The sequence below is a fragment of the Chinchilla lanigera genome, unplaced genomic scaffold, assembly GCF_000276665.1.
Source record: "Chinchilla lanigera isolate Chin_1 unplaced genomic scaffold, ChiLan1.0 scaffold00169, whole genome shotgun sequence".
In the NCBI taxonomy this organism is placed as follows: Eukaryota; Metazoa; Chordata; class Mammalia; order Rodentia; family Chinchillidae; genus Chinchilla; species Chinchilla lanigera.
In genome coordinates, this window is record NW_004955570.1 from 689,443 (window position 1) to 700,309 (window position 10,867).

Here is a 10,867-nt window from a genome sequence, read left to right on the forward strand (position 1 = left end):
CTCTGCGTCACAGAGCCTCACCTTAGGGGGCAGCAGAGCAGCCAGCCATCAGCATGGCCACCTGAGCAGGGGCTGGTGAGCAGCCAGAGCGGAGCGCTCCTGGCTAGTCCCTGCGGCATCCCATGCTGAGCCATGCTCCGACCTGGGGCTCCGGCAAGGGCCGAGATGTGGGTGCAGTTACAGCCGTGGAGGTGGCTCTGGCTGCTGGGTGGATTGAGTTGGAGCCGCTGACGGCCAAGAGGCTGAAGGGAGGCAGGTTTTGGAGGCAGGACTGTCAGCTGCAAGGTGGAACGGACCTAGGGGAGAGGCGAAGTAAAGCCCAAGGGCCAGGGTGGAGCGTGGCATGGAGCGGGCTGAGAGCTCAGAGGACATTGCCAGGAGAGATGGGAGAGCAGGGCATCCAGGTCAGAGCAGGCTCAGTGCCTGGGCCTGTGTGGGATGGGCTGCCCCGGGGAGGCTGCGGAGGAAACCGTGAGTGCTGGAGGGAGGATCAGGTAGCGCCTATAGCAGCCCAGGCACAGATTCACAGGGAAAAGGCCAGGACTATAAGCAAGATTGACAGGGCTCACTCCATAGAGCTGGACAGGTTTTGTGAGCTAGGTTGGATGGGGGCCTCAGAGCCCTGTGGAAGCCCTGGGTCCTCTTTGTCCAGCCCAGGGAGTTGAAATAGGTGTCATCTCCCTGCTCAGCACCTACCATCTCTCCCACAGCAGCAATGCCTGTGGACACCAGATCGGAAGTATTGTCCCAACAGCCCGTCCGGGCCAGTTCACCCTGAACAGTGAACTGTACTGTGAGGGGCTCCTGGGGCTGGGGTTTAGGGACAACGTCTCCAGAAGGGCACAGGCCTCCCTGACGCTCCACGCAGTTGTTGTCCCGAGGGGAGAAGCCCCTGCTGACCGGCCACAATACAAGCAGACAGTCTTCATCTTGGGCAGGGCAGGGATGGCCCTCACTGTCCACACTGCAGTTTACAGCGGAGCACAGAGCTACACCATGCAAGTAGTAATCACAGACTAGGATCAGTATGCCATCGTGTTCTTCCAGGGGACTCATGGAGACCCAGTGTACTTCAAGGCCAACCTCTATGGTAGGTCTGATCTCCAGACCCTCAGGGGCCTGGCTTTTGGTCACTTTAGGGAGGGAGCCCTTTCTCCCAAAACCCCAAAGGCTTCTCCAGTTTGAGAACCCTCAGGGAGGATGTCATGCCACAGACCATTCACGGGAAGGGGGTCTGAGGCCTCACTCACTCATTCAACAGTTTGTGGAATAAGCCAAGTGTGGCAGTATATGCCTGTCATCCCTGCACTTGGGAGGCTAAGGCAGGAGGATTGCCAGTTTAAGGCCAGTCTGAACTATATAGCAAGACCCTGTCTCATAAAAGTTTTTTAAAAATTATGAAGTGTCTTTCTGTTGGTCATTCACAGGCGCTCTTGGTTACAGGGAGAACCAAGCAGCTGAGCTCTCCTTTCAAGGAGCACTTCATCCTCGTGGCCAAGTATCTGAGCTTCGCTGAGGACAGAATCCACTTTTCTGCTCCCCTCGGTAACAGCCAGCTGGAGAGGGAGGAAGAGGGTGCGGGGTCTGTTCAGGCCTGCTGCTGCCTGACCAGGGAAAGAAGACGAGCCAGTCCCTCCGCCACTCACTGGAAACCTGGTGGTGAAAATCTGGGGTCTGTGGGCCCTCAGGGACCTGGCCCCAAATGCGCCCCGTGACAGTTTAATCCACGGCTGCCCAGATGACAATTTTAGGCCTAGATCCTCAGTTCCCTGAGCAACCTCCTTTCCGTACCTTGCTTCTTGGTGTCCTGGGCCAACTTCTATCCATACCTTGGGACTTCTGCTCTGCCTACCTAGCCCATCCCCTGCAGCTAGCTCATTCCTGACGTAGGGTATGTCCTGACTTTCAAGTGGCCTGGACTGGGCAGGGGATTCCAGTCAGGTCACTCAGGGCCGTGGGCTGTGGGGCTGACTGGACCCTTCAGGTAAACAGGCCAGGGGCCTTGATTCCAACGCACCATGAGTCACAGGTCCCCTGAAGATCCCATCCCCAGGCCCTGAACTGAAGGAAGCCCCAGGTCCTCTACCGGATCAGATGAGGCTTGAGGCAGCCAGGGAAATGCAGGGGTCCTAGCAGCCAGAGGTCACAAACGTGCGTGTGCACATGTGTGCTCTTGAGCACGCACGCGCACACACACACACACACACACACCTGCCTGCTCTAATGTTCTTTTTTTTGGGGGGGGGTGGTTTCCGGTACTGGGAATTGAACTCACAACCTCACGCTTGCCAGGCGGGGGCTGTGCCCCTGAGCTAAATCCCCAGCCCCCTCTAATGTTCTCTTCCTTCCACAGAAGAATGCATTGATGACTGAACAGACAGTGAGTATGGCTGGCTGAGCAGGGGGCTGAGGGAAGGTTAGGGTGGGGACAGCCAGGGGGTGAGGCTGCCTTTGTTCCTCCCCTCCTGTAACCCCAAAACCTAAGTCATCTTTACTCTGCTGTCTCCCCTCAGGTGCCTCCTCTCTTCACCCCTGTTCTTCCTGTCACTGCTGCTCAAGGTGCCATCTGGCTGCCCCACCAATCACAACCCCTGTGAGAGCTGAAAGACCCTCTGATGTGCAACACTATACAGCTATCACCCCAACTCAGCCCACTGATAGAGCCCACTTTTCTGCTAAAGACATGCAGCCAGGCCTGGTGGCCCACGCCTGTAATCCCAGCACTTGGGAGGCTGAGGCAGGAGGATCGTTGCGAGTTCGAGACCAGCCTGAGCTATAAAGTGAGCTCAAGGCCAGCCTGAACTGCACAGCGAGACCCTTTCTCAAAAAGACAAAAAACAAAACAAAACAAAAAAAAAAAGACATGCAACAAGGTCTCCAAGTCCGAGATTCTTTCCTCTGGCCTTTGAGAAATGGAAGGGCCAAGGGTGGGTTCATACCGCCTTCACTGTAACCCCACGGCTTGTGACCCCAGAACCCAGCCTGATGTTTGCTTGGCAGGAAGGAGAGAGGAGAAATATCTGGAAGGAGAGAGCCTGAAGGCCAGAGGGAAAATAGAGCTCTGGTCTCAAGAGTCAGAGAGAGTGCCCGGTTCCCACCTCTAGAGCTTGGTTGGAAAAGACGAGAGTGTGGATATGCCGTAAGCTTCTAGGGGCTCACAATACGCTCTCTATAAACCACAAAGAGCCCCACCCCTAACCATGAAGCCGTGTCTCAGGACTGTCAGGCTCTTGGTAGCCTCAACAAATGAAAGTGACCCCACCTCAATTATAATTAATTATAATCGCATTTACATGGTGGTTTTGCCACCCTCACTCATGGCCTTTGGGACCAATGTCACAGGAGGCCAACTCCTGACACAGCGAAGAACTGGTCCTCACTTCTCCGGTCTTTGGTACCTCTTGATGAGAAATTCAGTTAAGATAAATAGGCCTGAAAAAGTGTAGGCAGGATTTATTGTAAATTTATTGCCTGACCCAGGGAGGTTCCAGAGGGGCACATGGGGTTGGTAAGGAAAGCCCCAGTAGCTGCCCTGGGGGAGAGAAGGTTCAACATGTACACCTGGCCCTTGGGATCCACTTTGGGCAGCTGGTTCATTTTCTTACCTTGGCCCAAGCAAGGTAACTTCCCATAGTTCCTTGCTCTGGCATAGCCTGTCAGGATCAAACTATCAGGGCACAGAGAGGACTTTGTGTTTCCTTCCTGGGTGGCTGGAGGCATGAGTTTCCTACTGCTTTTGTGGCAATCACAAGTTGCCACAAACCATCAGCTTCAAACAGCACCCACTATTCTCTTCTGGACCTGGAGGCCAAAATGTTATCAGGGTCCTGCATTGCTGTGGGCTCCCTCTAGAGATCCTTCCTAGTTCTTGCTGTTCTGAACAAAGAATTAGTCAAAGCAAGTGCAAAAGGTGAGGTTTTGTATCTACTAAAGGTCTTAAAGGTAGGAAAGAAGTATGCTCTGCAGAGTGAGTGTAAGCCAACTAAAAACAGAGGAAGAAATATGTTATTCAGAGTGCAGAGTGGGCCACTGAAAGAGCATAGAGTAGCGATAAAGTTAATGGTGGTTGTCTTTTGTATCCCCTATTCTGATGTCAGATCTAGGCCACTGTATCAAAAACATACAAATCTTACATCAATAGAATTGAAAATAGCATTCTCTGGTTGGTCCTAGGTACAGGGTTTCTGCCCTAGAACTCCATGGTTGACAGGTCAGACCCATCTGCCCAGCCACTTTGCCATGCCCTAATCTCCTGCCTCATTTCTCTCTGACAGACAGAAATCCCCATCATTATTTAGGTATTGATGAGGGTGTGGTGGTCTCTGTCTTCATATAGCCACTTCCAGCTGAAAGGGCCTGTAGGCCCTACTTAGTGGGGATTATGTTCTAATTACCTTGGGATGTTGAGACTTACCAGCCGGGCTGAGAAAAACCTGTCAGAAAACAATGGAAAAGGAGTCCGTGCCTACGTGTGAAGAGCAGCTGAGCTGCCTGTTCAACAGAAGAAACTTTGGTGAATTTGTCAGGAGACTCGTGGGCTGTAGTCTGGATCACCATCTGAGGCCTTTAGTGGACAAATTTTACTATTTGTTTATGGTTACAGAGAAACTACCAAGAGCCTGAGTGTCATAACCTTAGCAGGATGACCCATATTATGGCTCTAACTAAAAACAGGAGTCTGAATGCAGTACTCATGTAAGCTGTGGTGGATTAGGGGTCATTAGTGACTCCATCTGAACCTGGTACAGTACTGGAGTTTTGCTGTTTGAAAAGGAGCTTCAGGTCTTCCAGAGGTTCACATGATTAACTTTCCTTTTTTCAGTATTCTTTTTCCTCAGAGAGTTCAGGTGGAGGTGGCTTTATCCTAGAAAGATGAATCTAGAATGCCAGCAACCTGCCTGGAAAGACAGAACTGTTTATTAGTTAGCACATAACTTTCTTTCCAGAAAGTTGCATGGGCATGTAGCACCAGAAAGGTGTACTTGGAACCTGTGCAAATATTTAGCTTTTTGCCTTTTCCTAATATCAGTGCTTAAGTAAGACCTATGAGCTCAGCGTTTTTTGGTTTTGTTTTTTTTTTTTTTTTTTGGTTTTTTGGTTTTTTTTGGTTTTTTCTCTGGTACCGGGAACCGAACTCACGACCTTGAACATGCCAGGCAGGCACTTTTGCCGCTGAGTTAAATCCCCAGCCCCCTGAGCTCAGCTTTTTGAGCAGAGGCTCCTAGGGGAAAGAGTTTGGCCTCAGTTACCTATTGTGAAGTGACAACCGCATAACCTGCCTTTTGATGTTCTTCTTGGGCAGAGCTACATCAGTGAACCTCACCTCCTCCAGGTCTTGGAGGGGTGGGACACTGATGTCCTGCTTGCTTGCACAGGTGTGGGAAATCACCTGTTCCCAAGAGGGCTGACTGCTGAGCTGTGGGCATTGGTGAGGCAGCATTAAAAGTATAGCAAGTCTTTAGGGTAGGTGTCTAGAAAAGGTGCCTAGAGGCATGGCCTGGCATTGGCCAAATGGTTAAAATCTACTTTAGCCTTTGTCAGAATTGGAGAACTGTCCCAAATTTTGCTAGTAAATCTTTCTAGCAAGGGAGTAGGACACGGTGGGACAATTAAAAATGTGGTTAAACGTTTGGCCTTTGAATTGACACAGCAGAGCAGATGTAACGAAGGTCCAAATAGGAATTCCTTCAACCACAATTATGGCTGTGGATCTAAAAGACAGTTTTCCACAGAAGGAAATTAAAACACAATAAGCCACTTTTGTATCTATTTGGAATTGAAACTGCTTCCCCATTACCTGGAGTTTCTCACAGGAAATGAAGATGTCCAGGAACAAGGGCATCCAGATTTCCCCGGGGCACTTCAGTCCTCTTCATCAGAGCAGCAGGTAAAGGCTTTAGCTGCCCTACCCCTTCCCTGGGAGAGAGATAATCAGTCCTCCAGTGCCATGCATCAGCACATTGGCTCCTGACCCACACAGCAGGTACAGTCACACGCTGGGGTCCAGTTTCTTTGCATTTAAAGAAGGGATTCTTTCCCTAATTAGTCTTGAGTTTTGCCTTGAATGAGCTGGACGTGCTTAAAGCATTGCCAATTGTGACAGTCATAATTTTTGAATTTCTCAGTCCTTCTTCTTTTGGTTTTTTTCAGGGGTAGGGTGGCAGGACAGTGAGACAGGGTCTCACTATGTTGTCCAGACTGGCCTTGAACTCAGTATATGATCCAGGCTGGTCTCAAACTCACAGCAGTCTCCTGTCTCAGCCTCCCAAGTGCTGGGATTAGAGGTGTGTGCTGCCACACCCAGCTTTCAGCTCCTCTCCTTTCATTCTCCTCAAGAAAAACATTGTTTAACATAGGAAAGGCCACATCCAGCATGGAGGTCTCAGGTACAGCAAATGATCAAAACATCTTGCCATGAGAGCTCAAAAGCAAGTGTCAAAGTTTGGAACCCATATACAAAACTACCAGGATCTTATGAAAATTGGCCTAATTGTTCTTTGCACTGTTGAGTATCTGTCACTGAAAAATGAACCTGGACTCCAGTAGCCCCTCTACTCCTCTCCCAGGGACAGAATGAGAAGTCACAGGGATAAGAGCTGTCTGAGGAATACATGGAGGTGACTTATTTATTGGCATGAGGATTATCAGGAGGACATAGAGGAGATCTCTGAGTGTGCTTGTTTTTAGTGAACAGATGGGGAAGATATCATCCCCTGAGAAGCAGGAGATAAGGGCCCCAGTTCTGGAATCACACTTTGTAGAACAATGCCCTTCCAAGGCTGTTTTCTAAAATATACGCTCTCTACCTATAAACTCTGGCACAATCACAAAGCTTTTGAGATGGATATGCAGCTGTCTTTAGTTGGCTCCACAAAGCAAAGAGTGGTCTCAAATTCTGGAGCAGTCAGAGAGCACATTCAGACCCAATGCCCTAAGTATTAGGCCAAGACCTGTTGTCTTTGTGCTGCTGCTGCCCCAGTTAAGCATGATGCTGAATAAACTTCCTACACCCCTCACTCTCCACTCAATTATTTTCCTTAATTTCCTCTTCATATTTGAAAAGAGATTTATGGAAATACTTACCAAAGAATAGGAAATTCTGAAAATTAGAAGTGAATGGAATGGTTCTCCAACCTTCTTGCCTAAGCATCATTTGGGAAGTTCATCTAAACGGGGATTCCCGAGTCCCATTCTCAGATCGGGTTCTGCGGGTAAGTCTCGAGCATCCAGTCTTAGAACAAGTGCTCTATGCAACTTGCGTACAAATGTGGTTCATGTTACACTTGGAAAGCACTTAGCTCCAGTACTGAAGAGATTACCCAAGTGTAAGCAGCTCCTTCCACCTCCAAACACTTTTTGGAAGTGAAATAAGAATCTCCTTGAATGTCATGATTTTCTTGTGAGGCCCCGTTGAGATAAAGCATAAGAAATGTGGCAAAGAGTGGACACAAGATAGGTGGCATCTAAGTGACTTTGACCTTAAATGTCAAAGTTCTCCCATCCTGTCCTCCAACATGGGTTAAGGCACAACACTCACTTCAAACCACAGTCTCTCACCTGTCAAGAGGGATGGCAGTCCTCCTCCACATCTTCCCACAATAGCAGGGTCACAGCAATGCCCAAACCTCTCCCCTACACAGGCTTTGCTTACTGACAGAGCCCCAGAGCAGATCCACTGACGAATGCCAAGGAATATGAATACATTGCAATTTCTTCATCATAGGAGCTTGCACTCCCTCTAGTGTTCAGACTAATTCTAAAATGGTTTCAACCCTGGCTATGAATTTTAGGCCTTGATACAGAAAGGCAGCTTAGGTTTGGATGATGCATTAAAATTAAAACCTAAACTGGGCGTGGTGGTGTGCACCTGTAATCCCAGCACTTGGGAGGCTGAGGCAGGAGGATGGTTGCTAGTTCGAGGCCAGCCTGAGCTACAAAGTGAGCTCAAGGGTAACCTGAACTGCATAGTGAGACCCTGTCTCAAAAAGACAAAAAACAAAAAACAAAAAAATTAAAACCTAAAAGAAAACAATATAAAAACCAACACAAACAAATCCATTGTCAAATCTGCTTTTATTACTTGCTATTCAAGTGTATAACAGTGATGATTTGGTTTCCATTAGGCTGACTGAACTTGATATGTAGAACCTTGATTTTAGACACATATTTTTCAAAGATCATATATAAAACACTGGGTATGCCTCCCTTTTTTTATGCCCCCAAGGAGAGAGGTTGGAGAGGGTTGCCGCCACTGCCCAAAACTGAGTACAGCAGCACCACACTTTTGCAAACTTTATTCCCTGAATTCAGGAGGGACTGTGCCGTGACTGTCACACCGCCTCAACAGACCCTAGCCACAGACTTCACATGGAGTGTCCAGTATGGCCAGCTGCACTTCCATGGCAGCCAAGTAAAGACTGAGGTCTCTCTACCTCCTAATGCTGGACGCATCTTTCCGGTTGTCACCTTTCTCTGTGGTTAACACAGCCTCAAGATCTTCATAGGATGGAGCTGCCTCGGGGTTAAGGCAAAACTCCTGAGAAGTTCCCACCAGGGTGTTGTCATCCTGTTTTATCATGTGCATTATTCAGGGCTATCCGGATGTCCTCTTCCCTATTTTTTCACTTGTCAAAATCCCTTTAAAAATTTGAGACCCCTCTTCGGCCACAAGAGGGCTGCAGGAGCGGAGTTCCTAACCTGAGCGGCACCTGATTCCACCTGTTTAGATGCTTCTCGTTTATTTCTTTTCATTTATTTCTTACTATTTCTACCAAGTTCCACTTTTAAGGTGCATGTTCATTTTTTAATTTTTATCAGGACATGTTGCGGTACACAAGGATTACATTCCCTGTGAGGAATTGGTATACGTACATAAGACATCTCAGTTCTTTTTATTCCCCCTTCCCCTAAACCCCACTTCTTTAACCAGCATCTCATGCATTTATTTATAAGTTCTTACAAAGTTAATTGTCATATGTACAAATTAACAATTAGATCAATAGACCAGAAAACATATAAAATATGTGAAAACTATACTAAATCAAGGTACACTTGGAGACACATTGCCCATGCTAGATTACAATAATATCTCTCTATCTATCTATCTATCTATCTATCTATCTATGTATCTTTATCTCTAGCTCTAGCTCTAGCTCTCTATCTATCTCTATCTCTCTCCTATATATGTCTTTTTTAAAAAATTTTTAATTTTAAGTAAGATGTCTTTTTTATTTCTTTATTTATTGAGTTTCTCATGTAAGATAAACCATGTGATATATAAGCTTGTGTCATAAGCTTATATAAGTCAGATATACTTCCCTTAGCATTATGGCCTTAACGTGCATCCATTTACCTACAGCTGTCTCAAGTTTATCATTCTTTACAGAATATTCGTACTCCATTGTCTATAAACACCACATTCTTTTTATCCATTCTTTATCCATTCATCTGCTGATGGACATACAGTCTGCTTTCAAGATTCAGCCATTCAGAATTGTGCTGCTATAAACATGGGTAGGCATGTATCGCTGTGAGATGATGTCTGTAACTCTTTTGTGAAGATACCTAGGAAGAGACTAGCTGGGTCAAATGGAATTTCTAGTTTTAGATTTTTGAGGCACCTCCGTACTGATTCCCATAGTGGTTGTACCAATTAACCCTCCCATCAGTAATAATGGAGAATGCCTTTTTCCCTGAAGACTCACCAGCATTCGTCATGGTTGAGTTCTTCATGACAGCCATTCTTTCTGGAGTGAGATGGAATTTCAGTGCTGCTTTAACTTGTATTTCTCGAATGCCAGTGATACAGAACTTTTTTTCATGTATTTATTGACCGTTTGCCCTTCTGAGAAGTGTCTGTTCATTTCAGATGTCCATTTTTAATTGAGTCTTTAAATTTGATGTGTCTAATTTTTTTAGTTCTTTACATATTCTAGATATTAATCCTTTGTCTGAGGAGTAGCTGGTAAAATTTTTTCCTATTCTGTAGGTTGTCTATTCACTCTGTTGGTGGTTTTCTTTGATGTGCAGAAGCTTTTTAACTTGCTGTGATCCCTTTTGTTGATTCTTGGTATTATGACTTATGTAATGAGGGTTCTTCTGTTCAGTAAGTCTTTGCCTACACTTATGTCTCCAAGTATTTTACCTATTTTGTCTTCCAGAACATTAAGTTTTTCTGCTATAATGTTTAGATCTTTGATACATTTTTATTTTAGCTTAGTTTAGTGTATGGTGAGAGATATGGCCATAGGTTCAGTCTTTGACATGCGGATAGCCAGTTTTCTAAACACCATTTCTGAAGGAGGCTATCTTTCCTCCAGTGAAAAGACTTGGCATTTTGTCAAAGATAATGTAGCTGAGTGTGGATGGAACTGCTTCTTCATATTCTATTCTGTTCCACTGATGAACATTTCTGGGTTTTTCCCCCAATACTATGCTGTTTTTACGATGGTATTATGATAGGATTGTGGGGTCCCCTGCCTTGCCCTTGTTGCCCAAAATTGCTTTTGCTATTCTGGGTCTCTTCTAATTCCATATAAATTTTAGGATTGCTTTCTCTAGTTCTGTGAGAAATGGTATTGATGTTTTAATTGAAATTACGTTAAATCTGTACAACAATTTTGGAAATATGGCCATTTTGCTTATATCAGTTCTGTGTATCCAGGAACTGGGGCTGTCTTTCCATTTTCTCAAATCCTCTTCAATCTCCTTTTTCAGAGTGTGATCATTTTCATTAGACAGGTCTTTCCCTTCCTTAGTTAGATGAATTCTTTTTTTTTTTGAGACAGGGTCTTGCTATGCAGTTCAGGCTGGCCTTGAGCTCACTTTGCAGCCCAGGCAGGTCACAAACTCTCAGACTTGCAACAAT